Source organism: Lynx canadensis, chromosome F2 (assembly GCF_007474595.2).
Source record: "Lynx canadensis isolate LIC74 chromosome F2, mLynCan4.pri.v2, whole genome shotgun sequence".
NCBI classification, from domain to species: domain Eukaryota; kingdom Metazoa; phylum Chordata; class Mammalia; order Carnivora; family Felidae; genus Lynx; species Lynx canadensis.
The window spans coordinates 10150175-10165801 of NC_044320.2; positions in this window are offsets into that span (position 1 = coordinate 10150175).

Below are 15627 nucleotides of genomic sequence, written 5' to 3' on the forward strand. Positions count from 1 at the left end.
TGCTAAATGACATTCTTTCCTGTTGCCTTAGGTAGGAATTTTTCTTCAAGTTAGGAACTGTTATACCCAAAACTACTGTCTTCGATGACAGCTCATATAAACACTCTTAACATTATAATTGAATTAAAAAATAAGCACCTAATATATGTGAGGCTGGCTCTAAGAGCTTTCATTGACTATATTTCCTTACATTTTCATTACTTACATTTTGATACACCAAGAAGAGTGTATTAGTTAGCAATTGCTACATAACAACCACCATGTGTTGAACTCATGATTCTTTAGGCTGGCATATTTGGCTGGGCTGAACTGGACAGATCTTTTGGGCCAGTTTTGGCTAATCATGGTTGGACTTACTCATGTCTTAGGGTACCTAGAGAATAGGCTGGAGCTGGCTAGTATAAAATGATGTGACAGCTAGTGTTCAAAGGTGGTCCCCAGTGAATTATGCCTTTGGTATTCATGTCCTCCTACAGTTACTCTCAAATCTGGGCTGGTCCTCTGACTAATTTTACAAATAGAATGCAGAGAAGGTGACACTGCTGATTTGAAGTCTAGGCCTTATGAAAGCTTGACAGTTTTCACTTTGACCCTTTTGAAAGCCCTGGGCTGCCATATAAAGGCTCCAGTGGTCATGCTGGAAAGATTGCATGGGGATACAACAGAAAGGTAACATGGAGAGGCCTTGAGTTGAGAAAGAGTGAGGCAGGGGAGAGAGAAGGAGAGAGGAGAAGAAGAGGAAGAGGAAGAAGAAGGAGAAGGAGAAGAAGAAGAAGAAGAAGAAGAAGAAGGAGGAGGAGGAGGACGGGAGGGAGGAGGAGGAGGGGGGAGGAGGAGGGGGACAATGGGGAGGAAAAGAGAAAGAAGGAAGAAGAGAAAAGGAAGGAAGGAAGGAAGGAAGGAAGGAAGGAAGGAGAGAAGGAGGAAGGGAGGAGAGAGAGAGGAGGGGAAAGGAGGGATACCATTTGCCCCATCATCTCAGCCTTCCCTTCTGAGGCACCTGACATCTAGACATATAAGTGAGTCATTTAGGATGTTTTCCATTCCAGCAGAGCTCCCAAATAACTAGTTCCAGACAGCATCAAGTGAAACAGAAGAAAACCCAGCTGTACCCAATCAACACGCAGCTATGTGAGAGTTAATTAATTTTTTAAAATTTCACTAAGTTTTAGAGTTCTTTGCAGCAGTAGATGACCAACCCTGATGGTCTCGCTCATATATCTGCCAACTAGCTGCTACCGACTACTAGTTAGCAGAGGTTATCTGGGACCCATGTGTTGATATCCAGCAGGGTCACCAGTTTTGTGCCTATAGTGGCAGCAGCATTACAAAAGAATTGGCAGAAATCTACAGTTCCTCTTGAGGCTTGGGTTCAGAATTGGCACGGAGTATCTTTCTCTGCATTCTATTGGCCAGAGCCAGTCGTAAGGCCACCCTGGATCCAAAGGGAGAAAGATAGATTCCACATTTTCATAGGAGTTGCTGCAACGTCACATGGCAAAAAAAATCATAATAACACAAGGAATGATGGAAAATTTCAGTCATTTTTGCAATCCACCACACAAGACCGTGATTGTTACAACCATCTTTACCGATGATGAAATCAAGGGTGAGAGGAGGTTAATTGACTTGCCCAAGGTCCCACAGCTCACGTACGACAGAGTTGGGATTCTGATCTCGATGCGTCTTCTCCTGAATTGACGTTCCGTCTCTTCCACCAACCATGCTGTAACTTTGCTCTAGTGATTTTGTTTTTGTTGTTTGTATATTTTAGCTCTAGCAATCTTTCCCAAGTGAGTCTTCAAGTGCATTCCATATATTTTGATGACACTCCATAATTTAAAAATGAGAAGATTATGGTTACATGTCTGTGACTTCAAGGTTGGATGCTGAATGCATTAACCTTTAAGTCAGAACTGTCCAGGGAGCTATTAACTCCCCCTCTTGAGCAGCTGGGCTTGTCACTGAGCTGCTCGGATGGGTTAGTCATCGGCGTTCTTTATTAACTGCTAAACAATTGGTTCCAAATGAAAGTTTACAGAGTTACTGCTGAAACACTGCAAGGGCCCCTAGAGACTGGACACTTTTCTGAGGAGCTGATTCACTTCCTTTCCGCCTTTGGGTTCATTTTGGTGATGCGACTAGAATTTTCTCAGCTAATTAAAAAAAATAATAATGTGGTCCAATGTGGCCACGGGTAGAGTTGCTTGGTGACCGAAGGTCCTATTTTCTCACTTATTTGAACTGAAAAAGTGCTGAGCACAATATCTTGCCCATGGTATGCAATAAAATGTGTTGAATCAATGAATAAACAAAACACGCATGCAAACTGCATCCAATTAAGGTTTTACTACAGAATGAAAGAAATTCTCAAGAGTGAGATTCTTAAAGTACCAGGTGTCCTATTTCCACGTATAGCAGGACTCCATGTTACAGATGAACTCTGTCAATCAAGGTCGTGTGTTTGCCCAAGCATACCATGATGAAATCTAATTCTCTCCAGTGATGACTGGAATTGGCCAATCTGAATACCTAGGCAAAGAGAGCTGACTCAGGGGAAGTCTTGCCAAGGACAAGCACAAATTTACGAGTCACTATTAAATTGGCACAGTTTTAATTCTCTCAGTTGAAGTGTGTGGGTGAAAACTGAGTTAACGAGCACATTGCCATTCTTGGTTCTGAAGAATTCATAGTGGTCAGGTATTGGATCCAGTATGAGGAGGGTGGTTAACATTTGCCAAAATGTTAGATGTTAGAACTGCTCCTTTAACAGAAACGATGATTTTTTTCTGTATAATTATTCATAAGCCTTTCAGAAATTAATGTTCTAAAAAGAGGCCCCAGTCTCAGTGAAATTCGTTGAAATATTCCATGTAGTTTCTGCATACGTGAAACAGAGAACTGGATTTTAGCAAACAGGATTCTCCAACCCAAGGGATCCTGCCTTTTTAGGCAAAACGCTTTATACGGTAATTAAGGGCACCAAATTCACCTGGTGATTGCGTCCTCGATGAACATTTGGAGATTCCTCATCATAAATCAAAAACGATGCATTTATTTAGTTCTGCTTTGCCTTGTTACTTAAAACACTTGAGTAGGTTATAAGATTATATAAAATACCAAAAGACGAAATGAAATGAAATACGAGAGAGAAGAGAGTGAGAAGAGCGCAGATACGACGTAAAGCAGCAGTGAGGTTAACGGAAACTTGACTTCCATAAATGCCCCGTATTGGCTACTGCAAAAATGGGGCAGACCATGTACAAGGCTCTAGGACCTCTAGCAGCTGTATAAGAAAATAGTTCTGATTAAGTCCTTGTGGTCAAAACAGGGAAAGTACCCAGCAAGTGTAACGGACTCTGACAGAAATGTGCAGTGAGACCTGATGGACAGTATCTTCAGCCGCATCTCCGTAGTCGATGTAATAATGGACTTCATAAAACTGTATCACAGAACATCTTTCAATATGGGCCACGGCATTTAGGCCACTGGACTGAAATAGCCTATTCTCGCTATCGACTGCATCTACGTAAAGGAAATGAAGACCCATGGTGCTCTGGGGCGATGCTGGTCTTGTGTTTCAATCATATTTATGCCTTTAGCTAGTTGGATGGCTTCAGAAAAGACAATAGACTTATTAAAACCTAAAATTGGGCCTATGCCAGATAAATGTACTTTCTGGGCTGCTTTGAAAGTCAGAATGTAAGAACAGGTAAAGAAGCTATTACATGTGGCAAAAATAAGAATTACTTAATTCTGTATCAGACAGAGTCATTTATTTTTTTTTCTGAGGAAATTTCAAGATTTTCTTCCACTTCGGTGATTACTCAACCGAGAAATAAAAGGAATCTATTACCTCCTAGGATTTCTGTCCATTAAATGTAACTCAAGAAATACTTACCGTGCACCTCCGTTGGGGCAGGCACTGTGCCAAACACATCAGCGTATGTGGTCTAAACCTCCCCTCTCTTTCTCCTTCTTTGTCTCCATTTGAATTCTGAAGGTTGAATCCCTCTAATTAAACATGCCCCACCCAGAATAGAATTTATTCATATTTTTAGGCAAGTGGTTTTTCTCCCTAGGCATTCCATTCCTTCCTGGGACATTTTTATTAGTTAGAAAATTCTTCCAAGAGAGCTTTTCATTCATCTGTGTTCTTCCTCCGCACAACCCCATTTCCTCTGCAATACCATTTTCGACCCCTTTAGCGGGTCCTCTGATAACATTTGCTAGAAAGATGGAAACCCGAAAGATCCAGCACCAAGCTGGACAAAGAAAGGACACATCCCGACCCCTTCGGTTTCCCGATTTGGGGGATAATTTCCATATTATCCCCCACGGAGACCAGGCAGTGTTTCAATTCTTCATGAAGGTCAAGCACCATAGTGATTCACAGGTCATGCCTCTCTTTCCAGACCCCTCCTCCACTCCATGTTGGTCCAGGATATGGGCTGGACTTCCTTCCAACTCCTACTCCTTAGGACTAACGCCTTGTACTAAACTGTCTCATGTTTCCTATATTCTGGAGACTGTGCTGAGTCGTGACCAGTAGCTGAGTTCTACCTGTCTGTGACTAGACCCCCAGGCGATGGCTAACTCAATGACAAAGATGCAGCCATCCTTCATTTCATTCGTTCGACACATTTATTGAGTACTATTCATAGGTCAGGTACTTTTCCGGACTCTGAGGATGAAGGAAGAAATGTCATGGAGATTACACATCATAGGTATCCAGAGGATGGAGATTCTATATCTATATCTATATCATCTATATCTATATCTATCTATATCTACAGATACAGCAAGTGTAACTGACTTCGACAGAAATGTGCAGCGAGACGTGACAGACAGTATCTTCAGCCGCATCTCCGTAGTCGATGTAATAATGGATAGATAGATATTTTAGAAAAAGCTAATTATAATTCAGTGCCTTAAGTGGTATTCTCCAGGGTACTTTGGGGGAAAAATAGCAAGTATAAATTCAGTCTTAGAGAAACAGGGAAGGCTTACTGGAAGAAGCGACATCTGAGCTGAGCTTGAAGACACGAGGAGTTAGCTAGATGAAGAAAGTTCCAGCCAGAGGGATAGCACGCCACAGCCGAGACATGAAACCAGGAAAGAGCTCAGCACATCCATAAGACTGGGAGAAGTTCAGTGTGGTGGAGGGTAAGGGGCAGCGTCCACCGATGAAGCTCCGAAGGCAAGCAGGAGTTAGTCCTTCATAAGCCAAGTGTGGTCTGTGGACGAGCGGCATGAGCATCCCCTTGGTGCAAGTCAGAAATGTAGAATTCCAGATCCCACTTTAGACCCCCTGAGTCAGAATCTGCATTGCAACAAGATCGTATCAAGGGCTTCACTGAAAATCGAGAAGCTGAGTCTAGGCCTTATTCAGAAGCTTGATGTATGTAGGTCCCAAGCCCCAAGCCATTTGGGGAGGACACTGAAAATTTCTGAACAGAGTTACAGCATGCTCGCTGTTACACTTAGAAAGATCTTCCTGCTTGTTGGGGGAAAATGGGCAGTGCCGAAGTGAAGGCCAGCAGTTGCCCGAGTCTCCCACAGTATGCCCCTTGCCCTCCCTGGAGAGCTTGCTGTCAGCTGCTCTTTGGACCCTAGCTGAGCTTACCACTCTCCCGTTGTGTCCAGAACCCTCGTGATCATTTGCTGAAATGGCCCCACTGTCAGGAGGCTGGACATTAGTTCCTACATATTCTACCCAAAATGCTTTCTCAGGCAAAGACTTTTCTCTTCACGGCCATTCCTCCTGTCTCAGCTCCCCAGACCTTCGTGGAAATCTCCAGATGCAGCACTATAGTTGAGAACCCACTGACCGGACTGTTGTTCAAATCCCAGGCATACAATTACTTACTGTGTAAACTTGGACAGGTTATTTAACCTTTCTGAGTTCATTCTGATTAACTGTAGAAAGGTAGCCTTTCCCAGTTTCCTCGTTCCATAAAATGGAACTGATGACAATAATATTGACTTTGAGTGTTTTTCTAAGAAAGGGCGATAATGGCTCAATACAGTTACTCAAATATGAAAGTCACATTATTATTTCTTCAGTCCATTCCTGCTGCAATGCATCTCACTGCTGGTGTCTATTTGTATTTCTTGGCCAGACATTCTTATCGTCCCGAAAGCAGCCCTGAGTTGGGGTGGGACAGGACCATAGGAGGCACAGCTTGCAAGAGAGGGAGAGCTGATATAATACAGCAAGCCTGAGCAACATGTGGATTATTGGTCAGTCTATTAACAACCTGAAAGGAGAGACAAAAGGGGTGTTAACCAGTTAAGAGGACAAACACCAGAGACTCCAGGAAAATACAGATTTAGGCAAGAGGTTAGGGGAGGAGGGGCTGGACAATATTCTCAGAGGTGTTGGCAAATAGTAGTCATTATTTTTTTAAAGGGAGAGGGGGTCCTTTCTTTTGGGATATGATGAGATAGTCTGTTAAAAGCGCGTGCTGGTTTGCAGACCCAGAGTGGTCTTCTAAGAGTCAAATTGGAACTGGCTTCTCCTACGTTCACAAACTTCAGGGGGTTCCATACTATTCCGTATAGATGAGATAGAAGACTGACTCTGAGGGGCGTCTGGGTGGCTCAGGAGGTTAAGCGGCCGACTTCAGCTCAGGTCATGATCTCCCGGTTCGTGAGTTCGAGCCTCGCGTCGAGCTCTCTGCTGACAGCTCGGAGCCTGGAGCCTGCTTCGGATTCTGTGTCTCCCTCTCTCTCTCTGTTCCTCCCCTGCTCGCACTCTGTCTCTCTCTCATAAATAAATAAAGATTTAAACAAAGTCCGACCTTGATCTAAGGTTTCCACATCTCTCTGATCTTATGTCTCACCACTGCTCACTACGTACTCCAGTCTCTGGACTGATGGAATGAATCACAAATTACTCAGTTTATCCTACCTTTCTGTCTGCTTCTACTTCTACTAGGAAATTCCTCTCCTGATGTCCAAGCATACTCCTGACAATCTCTTAATGTCAAATTCAAATATCAGCTTCCTTTTTGGAAGATTTATTCATTTCTGGAAGAAACAGCTGCTTCCTAATCTGTATCCTCTCAACAGCTCACATCTTGATTCTTCTAGAACAACTATTGCTATGTATGTATATACATATGTACCTCTCTCTATTCATACATAAATACGTCTGTATGTATGTATGCATGTATATTTAAATCCACTTTTCCCTCACAAGCAGAAGGATCTGCTACTCTCAGCCCTTACTCTATTCAAGGTGAAGTGTAGACTTATTGTTTCCAGGAACTGAGTCATGTGGGTGGGGGATGTAGATTAATTTCTGTAAACAGACCTATGACAATATTTCTTGAAAAATATTTTTTAAAACACCAAAAAACAAGAGAGATGAATACTCATGGAAGGAAGGAAGGAAGGAAGGAAGGAAGGAAGGAAGAAGAGAAGAAGGAAGGAAGGAAGGAAGGAAGGAAGGAAGGAAGGAAGAAGGAAGGAAGAAGGAAGAAGAAGGAAGGAAGGAAGGAAGAAGAAGGAAGGGGCCTATAACGAAGAAGAAGAGACGAGCAAGAACGAATGAGAAGGAAGAAGAGTGAGCAGGAATCAGGAAGAGGAAGGCTCCAAGGCCGAAGAAAGCCGAAAGCAAAAGAAAAAGAAACAGAAGCAACGGAAGAAAACAAGAATTTATTCTATTGCATTATATGCAAAAAATAAGCTGCTTTCTGGATGGATGGGGACTGGCAATTATGACTCTTGTCACAATAACTGAAACGTAGCATCGTCCTGTGCCTGTGTTCCTGCTTCCATTCCAACCTACGCTGTAGCTTAGAAGTGGGAGATAAGCAGGCAGCCCTCAGTGATGTTTAAGTAGAGAACATCTTCCTCCACTTTACCGACAGCTCTTCAGGCAACGCTAGGCTGACAGGAGGATTCAGGTCAGTTGTTATAAATAATCCAACCATCTGGCATCTCAAGAACAGAGAAGGGGGTACTCTCCCCTCTATTTCAAATTGAGTCTTTATTCAAAACTCACCTCACTGGGGACAGAAGCAGAATTTCTGACTCAAGCCTCCTCTGTGGTTCCAAGCTTCCAGTTGCCGCCATCTTGTTCAACAGTGGCAGTGACAGGGGGTGTCTCAGGTGTATGCAGAACGGTGACAAAACCCTTTGCATAGTCTCCCTCAGAACATCTTTCCATCCTCAAGAAATTTGAAATGTCCTTACAATGATACAATCTAAATATAAGCCATGAACTTTCTATACCTCAGGACAAGTCCCCTATTTCCCCTTGCAACAGGATTGCCTCATTTCTAAAGACTGTCCATCCTGTAGAGAATCTTAGCAATCACTGCTGTTGGATTTGTTCCCACAGTGCATTTTCTAGAATATTGTGGTAGCCAATAAATTTGTTTATTCAAAGAATGAATAAGCCGTTGTGGAATTTCACCAAAACATTCATTTAGTACTTTGATAGGTGCTGATGGTTCGAAGACAAAAAAACAAAACAAAACCACCCAACAACAACAAAACAACAACAACAAAGTGACCTTAGGAGAAAATCTTTGTGATTAAGGACGGGGCAATGTGTTCATAGACTTTATACAAAAAGCATGGTCCATAAAAGGAAAAACTGATAAATGGGACCTCATCAAAATTAAAACCTTTTTCTCTATGAAAGCCCACGTGAGGACCATGAAAAGGCAAGGTATGGACTGGAATAAAATACACAAGCTATATACCCAACAGAGAACGAGTATCTGGAATATATAAAGAAATCTTAAAACTGAATGTTAAAAGTCAAACAAGCTAATTAGAAAATAGACAAAAGACATGAACAGCCATTTCACCAAAGACACAGAGATGGCAAATCAGCCTATGAAATGATGTTCACTGTAACTAGCCATTAGGGATATGGCTAATTTCCTACAGACAAGGGTCTAAAATACACAATCGATTCAGGGTAACACACATTTAATTTTGATAAAAATATAAACTTTGCTACAATATGGCTCTATTTCTTTCCTCCCCATTGTACTATTATTTTCATGCTTATAACACCTCTATGTTATAAACACCTTTCACATTTATAATACCGTGGCAATGTTTATATATCAGATAAGGCCAACAATTCAAATTCGGCAGGATAAGTATTGATCTAAGTAATTCTGTGCTTTGAAAAGAAATTAAGAGTATTTTCTTCATTGCCATTATGTTTTCTTTTCTTTTCTTTTTTTTTTTTAGGAACTTGCTTGGATTTTAATTGCATAGTCTCTACCCCCCACAGGTATGGCTACAGGTGTGTCTGCTCAGGTGTTTTTATCCTGGCTTTCTAGGATATTCTAGGGCTTGTCTTGTTTCTGCAGAGCTTAGAGGTGACCTAGGGATTTGAGGAAAGTCCGCTATTCAAATAGCTTGGGCCCATAAGGCTTCCAACTCCGTTGATCTATCTGTGTGCGAGTGGGGGAGCACATTCCAATTTTATATTTTTTTTGACTAATCCACAGTTACAAAGATATTTCTCCTATGTTTTCTTCTAGAATTTATATGGTTTTAGCTTTTACATCTCAAGCAGTGGATCTATTTTGAATTCGTTTTGGCATAAGATGTGAGGTAAGGGTCAAGGTTCAGTTTGATTTTGCAAATGGGTTTTCAGTCATCTTAGCACCATTTGTCATTTTTTCATTTATTTTTATTTTAGAGAGAGTGTGAGCGGGGGAGAGGGGCAGAGAGAGGGTGGGGGAAGAGGGAGAGAGAGAGAGAGAGAGAGAGAGAGAGAGAGAGAGAGAACTATGTAGGTTCTACACTCAGTGCAGAGCCCCACATGGGGCTCAATCCCACAACCCTGGGATCATGACCTGAGCCAAAATCAAGAGTTAGACACTCAACCGACTGAGCCACCCAATGCCCCTCATCTTAACACCATTTTTAGATCAACTCTCTTCTCTCCAAAGAACTACCGTGGAAAATTTGTCAACAATCAATTGACCAGATATGTGTGGGTCTACATCTGGAATCTCCTTGGTTCATTTACCTATCTGTCTATCCCTAAGGCTGTGAATTAAGGCTAATGCTGCATTGCTGAGATATATTTAATACCAGAAAGAGAGAACAGGATTCTACATTTTCTCATAAGTCTCCACGATTGACTGAAGTATACACCTGGCATTTGGTAAATATTTCAAACCACTGTTTCTTCAGTGTCTCCTCTATAACCACAGAACAAGAGGGACTATTATCTCCTTATAAACCTTCTGATATTCCTCATGGGTTTTATAGTGGAATGCTACTGGAAAGCATTGCAAAGGGGTGAAAAGCAAGCTTAAGGAAAATAAAAGAGAAGAAGAGACTATTGAGAAATGGGCCATAAATATTTTTCGGCACGTATAGCATTATGATAGGGCAACATTTTCACCCTCCGTTGGTTGTGTTCTCTCTCTCTCCGGTACCTCTATTTGGTCAAGACCTGATACACATAGAGATTGTTCAGCAAAACCTTACCAAATGAAATGTAACAAAGCATGACTAATTGATGAAATGAATAATTTATTGTCCTGCTTATTTCATCCACATATTAGAAATGCTCCTTTTTCTGGTGGTACCAGCTAATTAAGTCCTGACATGTTTCTCCCCCAAAATAGTAGTAGCAATTTAGTTGGGTAGATTTTTTTTTTTAATGCCAAATAGGAAATCATAGGCCGTAGCTCATTGTATGCTTAAAATGTGCTCTTTAAATCGGCTGCTGTTTGACAACTGGGATGTGAGAGGATGTCAAAACTAAGATGAGGATTAGAAATGGTGTGGGCCAACCCACTCGTTTTATATAAGTTAGTGATAATGGAAATAATAGCTGTTGAGGTACTCTAATCACTTAGATGTGTAAAAATAATAAGGCAAGTGATAATACTTTACATTCATTCAGTACTTTGAGGCTTTAAAAGCAATTCGGCATCCACTATTTTATTGGATTTTAATGCCAATAACGTGAATTATATTATTATCTCCATTTTGCCGACAATGGTCACAGCTCACATTATTGGGTGTTTACAAGACACTCTCCATGTGACTCTACATCAGTCCCCTTGTTTAATTCTTACAGCAATTCTGGGAGTTAAGCACTGTTAACATCCTCATTTCTAACGATGAAGAAAATCAGACACAGAGATATCAATAGCTTATTGCGCACAATCGCCTCGGTAATACCTGGCAGAATTAGGATCTGAACTCACTCAGCGTGGCCTTGGAACCTGTATTCCTGGTGAACCTATGAAGAAAAGCACAGCCTTTCTTGGCTAAGGAGTGAGCTTCGTTCTCCTGGCGAGGAAGTCACTGGCCTTAGATTTTCAACCTCACTTGGCTGACTCTCAGGTACCTACCTCCACCTGTTCAGGGAGAGAATGAGCTCCCTGGGGGAATACAATGATGTGTCACCCTGTGTCCCTATACAAACATCTAGCAGTTTGAGTCAAGAAATCCACAGCCTAGTCTTTGATTCCTAAGTTGCTATGTCTTTTTCCTTAAGACATCCATTTAATCTGTTTTGTCCCGCTATGGCACACCCTGGAATCAATCGGTGTGTTTGGTAAACAGAGCAGGTATACCACTGAGTCTGTGTGTAGACCTTGGCCTTGACCTCTGACAGCACTGGGGAGCCATCGAATGACTTTCGTCATGACCATTTCATGGGGCATCTCTATTTCTCTTCCTCTCCCTGCCATCCCTCCCTTGGCAAGGGAGGAGTATCACTTGGTTCTCAGAGAAAGGGAATCTGTGCTGCTCTGCCTGTCAAAGAAAACCTAGCTAAGGAAACACCCTGATGTTAAAATCTAGGTCATTCTTTTAAAGACTCTTACGTATCTACAATGAGAATGGCAATATGATTCTTCTTTCGAGGACAAGTCCAAAGAAAACAAAATAAAAATGAAAACTAGCCACATCTCTGTTCCCGAATTATTTGCTCTTCCTCAGACAAAAGTTATTTATGCCTTATACCCATCTTTGGGAAAAAAGATCCTAGAACGGAACCTGGTGTGTATAAAGTCTCCATCAACTTTCAAGGCTGGATGGGAAAGGTGACTGGCATCCCACAGGCTGGGTACTCCACATACATTAGCTTATTTAATCCTTGCCTCAGTAGGCTGGATGCATTATCCTCATGGTACAGATGAAGAAACTCGGAGAGGTGATCTTTGTCAAAAGTTACAAGTCCTTAGTGTTAGAAGTGGAGAGGAAACAAAAGAAAAAGAAAATAAGAGGGAAAAGGGAAGGAGAAAGAAGGGGTAAAAGGAAGGGGAACTCGGCAGATTTGTACCCGTTTGGTTTTCAGTGAACAACTACAAATAAATATGATTTGCTATAGTGCTTGTCCTAAACGATTACAAAGACATCGGTTATAGTCCTTAAACCGTCAGAGTAAAGCCAATATTAAGGGAAGATGGCTTCCTTTTGGCTCCCATCATAATTTTTTTTTATTTTATTCTTTTATTATTATTTTTTTCAACGTTTATTTATTTTTTGGGGGACAGAGAGAGACAGAGCATGAATGGGGGAGGGGCAGAGAGAGAGGGAGACACAGAATCGGAAGCAGGCTCCAGGCTCCGAGCCATCAGCCCAGAGCCCGACGCGGGGCTCGAACTCACGGACCGCGAGATCGTGACCTGGCTGAAGTCGGACGCTTAACCGACTGCGCCACCCAGGCGCCCCGGCTCCCACCATAATTTTACCTCCATGATACTAAACTGGAAAGATCTGGTCCCAATAATAACGTTCGAAATCATTTACACACACATGTACAACCCACACGGACACACAGACAGACAGACACAGGAAAATTAACAAACTTGAGTTCACCTCTCTGAGCAAACAGTCCACAGCATCTGGAAGCATCCTTAAAATCAGGGTATACAAGTGGCTTTGCTGGTAAAAGCACCAGTTTTGAGGTTGCAGTATCTGAGTCCTTGGCACGTTCCCTCGTTTATTCGATATTTGTTATTCAGTACCATGTGGCAGGCACAAGAATCACAGAAATGACCAAAATATTTACAGTTCCGGACCTCAAGAAAGCACAGACAAGTAGCGGGTCAATTAAATCTGCAATTGTCCTAAAGCCAGTGAACGCTGTGATGGCGAATTTTGAGTAGTACAGAGATACGCAAGGAAATGCGAATTGAAATGAGGTCCGATGCATAATGGAAAAAAGCCCATTTTGGATGGGAAAATGGAAAAAATTAAATCTTGGGCCCACCAGGGGGATTAAATCTGCAAACTCAGTTTCTGTATTTGTAAACTGGGGGTTACAGAGGCTATCTCAGAAGGTCATTGTTACAATTAAATGCAAAGATACGGGTTGCTTGTCATCGACCTGACTCAGGGTGCAAACTCACCCATTGTTGTCACTGCAGTGGCGTGAAATGGAGAGGTGAGTCCATTCTATCAGCTGCGCTCATGCTCTGCTGTAGCTAAACCCTGAATTACTGTCCCCATTAACGCATAGCTTTGTAAAATTAGCAAAATTCAAGGACTGACAAGCCATAGCAAGGGCCACTGTGTGGAAAACTTTAAACAATAACAGCTAGGCATCCGTAATAAGCGTGTGTACCCCAGCACCTAGAGTCTTGGCCTGACACAGAGGAGATACGTAATAAATGTTTGTTGCCTAAATAAATCAACTTTCATTATTATTATTATTTTTAATCAAGAGCCCGGATCTGTTTACAGAGAAGAGTTAGTTTAAAATTTTTAATGCAGGGGTGCCTGGGTGGCTCAGTCAGTTAAGCGTCCGACTTTGGCTCAGGTCATGATCTCAAGCCCCACATCGGGTTCTGTGCTGACAGCTTGGAGCCTGTTTCAGATTCTGTGTCTCCTTCGCTCTCTGCCCCTTCCCCACTCATGCTCTGTCTCCCTCTGTCTCAAAAATAAATAAACATTAAAAAAATAAAAAATAAAAATTTTAATGCTCATCAGTTTTTGTTCATATGTGTATACAATGCACACAACAATTTTTGCCCCATCAGTCAGGGGAAAAAATGCAAAAACTACGTTTTCTCTGGACCTGCAAATTTTAAAATCGTCTAGATAAGTGAATATAATTATTTCCATAATTGATTGAATTTTCAAAAGTAAGAATTAACATTTGTACAGAAGCGCTAAGCATTGGAAAATGTTTTTATTTTTCCTGCAATTTATTTTTCTTTTAATCCATTTTTTTGGGGGGGTTTTTATTGGGTTTGCTGTGCTGAGCACACCATTATGATTAAATGTTAACTCAAATAACAGAATTAGTTCTACCATGGTGTCAAGCCTGAAGGAGAAGTGAATGTACCATATTGATGTTTATGGTTTCCATAGCTGGGATCGATAGTAATAAAAGTTTGTCCTCTGAATGCAAAATGCTAGTTCATGATGCTGTACCAGGGGAATGCCTGAGAAGTTTTGCTTCTTTCTTGGTGTTCTAAGGGATCGAACGGAAAATATTACACATGCCTATAAATATACACACAAAATTAGTTATTTAACAATAGAAATCAATGTCACTCAATTGGTTTTACTTAAAATACCTACACATTCGTCAGTCCTTATCTCCAAAGATGCCAGATCTTACAAGATGTATTTGTGGCATGGCGGGGGGTGGGGGGGATGCTTTCTGTGTCCAGATTAGCGGAGGGTACTTTATATTTGGGCCAGGTATTTTGTTTTAACTAATTTATAATTTGAAGAAGCCATACACGTCCATGCTTTAAATAGGCAAATAGTCCTAAAATGTCCCTGGTACCTACCTGTCAACCCCGGGTCATCTCCTTCAAGGTTGTAACTTCAAGAATTCTGGTTTTTTTTTTTTTTTTTTTTTTTTTTTTTTTGCCCAGCATTTGTCTCCATACCTCTAAATAATATGCTGACATTTGATGATTATTATATTTTTGGTTAGAAAATAGTTCTAGGCACTGAGAAATGACAGAGGCAAACTAAGCTTTTCTATAGCTTCTTATTTCCCCTCCCAGCAGCTATCTTAATCTTTCAGTAAATTAAAGACCAGAATTTACACGATGATGACGACACACATCTTCTTTGCTGAACTGCGTCACGCCGTATGAGTACATCTCTTGTCTTGACAAGGTTCCGTTTATCTGGGGAAATGATCATCACGTCTTCCACACACTTGTTAATATTTCCTACAGGCTAAATCATTAGCCCCCTCTTTCCCTGGAACAGTCTCTGAGCCATCATGACCATCTGCCTAATTCCGCTGCTCGTTCACCGTCATCCTTCGATCCATTTCCCTACAAGTATCACCAATGGACTTCCCTCTATTACTTGCCGACGTTGGGTCTCCTAGAGCCGCAATCATATGCCTTCTTTCTTTGCTTACTTTCGTCTGCTGCTGGTTATTTTCCCTAATAGTTCCATGAAGATAGGTTATAGCAAATGAATTTTGATGTGGTATCTTTGCACGTTTGAAATTTTCTTTTTGCTCCTTTCAAGTTTGCTTGATAGATTGGCTGTGTAGACACTTCTCCACTGAAATGATTTTTATTCAAAATACTGAAAACGTTGATATTCTGACTCCCAACTTCCAGTGTTACTGTCAAGAAGATGACTGCTTTGGGAAATTTTCACCCTATATATATGACTTGTCTTTCTCTTTGGGAGATTTTA